Below are 2,570 nucleotides of genomic sequence, written 5' to 3'. Positions count from 1 at the left end.
GTGCAGCTACTTTGATACTCCCAGAAGCTGGATCTGCTGATCAACTGGATCTATTGAGCCTGAGACTGCCTTGGATTTGCACACAAGGTGCAGGGAGTAAAGTGAGTACTCCGACCCAGTGAGTAATAAAAGTAACTACAGTCCGAAGATAAGAAAATCCAGTAAATACACAAAGTAAGCTAAAATCCAAATATACAGCAAACCGACTCATGACTCGCGAGACCAAGTAACCTAGGCTCTGATACCAACTTGTCACGACCCAAATCACGGTCGTGATGGCGCCCAGCACACTACTAGGCAAGCCCGACCATTATTCAACACTTAACCCAATTTATCAAAAATAGCGGAAAGAAATATCAATTAAGCAAGATTAAAGTACTGAAGAATTTAACAAAATACACAATATAATCTCACTAGGACCCGATGTCACGAATTTGAGCCTCTAGAATACAGAATATCATCCTAATACATGGTATATCCAAAGTCTGATAATGCGGAAATAAAGAGATAGGATAGGAGGGAGAAGATCAATGGCTGCGAACGCCGTGCAGCTACCTCGATACTCCCAGAAGCTGGATCTACTGAGCCTGAGACTGCCTTGGATCTGCACACAAGGTGCAGGGAGTAAAGTGAGTACTCCGACCCAGTGAGTAATAAAAGTAACTACAGTCCGAAGATAAGAAAATCCAGTAAATACACAAAGTAAGCTAAAATCCAAATATACAGCAACATATGGAACTGAGCAGCTAAACAACAGTATAAATAGAAATCCATGAATGCAATGCAATGCATATGATGGTACATTCCAGTACCCACTGCGGCGTGCAGCCCGAGCCATCCATATTTATTTATCGTCGACGGCGCTCACTGGGGGTGTGTACAGACTCCGTAGGGGCTCCTACAGCCCAAGCGCAATATCTTGGTCAGTCATTGTTACCTGACCGGTCAGCCATTGTTACCTAACCAATTTATATCATACAGTTCCATTGTTGCCACTGTTCAAGTATATCATCCAGTGTCATTGTTACCACTATTTCAAGTATATCACACAGTGTCATTGTTACCACTGTTTCAAGTATATCACACAGTGTCATTGTTACCATTGTTTCAAGTATATCACACAGTGTCATTGTTACCACTATTTCAAGTATATCACACAGTGTCATTGTTACCACTGTTTCAAGTCACTTTATAATCAGTCCAGAAAATAATATAATAAGCCCCTTGGGCATTTACAAAACAGAAGTTCTCATCCCGGAATACATTTAAAAATATCATTTAAGTTTTCAACACTTAGAATTATGGCTGAGTTTGCAAAACAGCATTTAAAACCTTGGACTGAAATTAAATGATATGCAAATCATGCTAAGCAGTAATATCAATCCTCTAAGGATTTTACAAATCGGCACAAGGCCCCAAACATGGCATCAAGCCCCGTAATATCAATGAAGTATGTGTATCAATCACCAGTATAGTATAAACATCACACGGGATGGACCAAGTCACAATCCCCAATAGTATTTGACCCTGCACTCGCCATGGAGTGCGTGTCACACCTCAATATAGCGTTACGATGTGAAAGTTCGGGGTTTCAAACCCTTAGAACAGCATTTACATCTATTACTCACCTCTAACCGGCAGTAAACTAGTCCGCAATGCCCTTTCCTCTTGAATCGACCTCTTCGCGCGTCGAATCTAGTCAAAACCACAACGAATACGTCACAATAGGCTAAGGGAATATAACCCAATAGAAAAGACTCGAAAAATATCGACAATCCCGAAATTAGCAAAACCCGAGCCCCGGGCCCACTTCTCGAAAAATTACGAAAGTCACATCACCGGATTCCTCGTCTCTCCACGAGTCCATACATATAAAATCTACCAAAATCGGAGTTCATTTGACCCCTCAAATCACCAAATCTTATTTTCAAATCCCTAGGCCTAAATCCTCAATTTTTCTACAATTTTCATGCTCAAATCCATACATAATTGATGTACTTAACTCAAAATAGGTGGGGATAACTTACCTTCACATTGATGATGAAAATCCCCTCTTGAAGCTCCCCAAAAATCGTCCATGCTTTGAAGAAATGAAGAAAAGTGAGCTAAATCCGTGTATAAAAGAATCTGCCTGTGCTTCGTCGAGTTGTACCTTGCACTTGTGTTATACAAGTTGTACATCCTATTAAAATTGTTCCTTGTCGGACACCTTCTGTTTAAACACCCATAACGTCTTGTATATATATCCAAATGACAAACGGCTTGAATATTTAGAAATTAGACTCAAAGATCTTTAATCTGATAGGTTGTACACCACATAACTCTTTATATATCCTGAGATATGAGCTTCTAAAGTGCATCGTAAATTCTGCCAAAATTGCTCCAGCAGCCCTTTTCGATCCTTCGTAACTTTCTGAGATGATATCCAAATCGTGAATGGTTTAACTTTCCGAATACTAGAATTTATGGGCTACAACTTTTGTGTTTTGCACGTTTTCTGATTTCTTATATATTACAATATATGAGCTTCCAAACTGGACTACTCGCAGCAGAATTTATGCAATTTTCTG

At 39.8% G+C, this 2,570-nt stretch overlaps 1 long non-coding RNA gene across 1 annotated transcript; it reads right to left on the bottom strand.

The window, feature by feature from the left end:
* Positions 1-348: 348 nt before the first annotated feature.
* On the bottom strand, positions 349-2,096 carry LOC142174137 (uncharacterized). Its single transcript, XR_012703469.1, has 3 exons — positions 2,028-2,096; positions 1,629-1,695; positions 349-604 (listed from the first exon to the last, which is right to left on the bottom strand). It is a non-coding gene; the product is annotated as an uncharacterized LOC142174137 (long non-coding RNA).
* Between the last annotated feature and the right edge of the window lie 474 nt (positions 2,097-2,570).

Source organism: Nicotiana tabacum, chromosome 20 (assembly GCF_000715075.1).
Source record: "Nicotiana tabacum cultivar K326 chromosome 20, ASM71507v2, whole genome shotgun sequence".
Taxonomy (NCBI): Eukaryota; Viridiplantae; Streptophyta; class Magnoliopsida; order Solanales; family Solanaceae; genus Nicotiana; species Nicotiana tabacum.
This window is presented reverse-complemented; position numbering and strand designations above follow the sequence as displayed.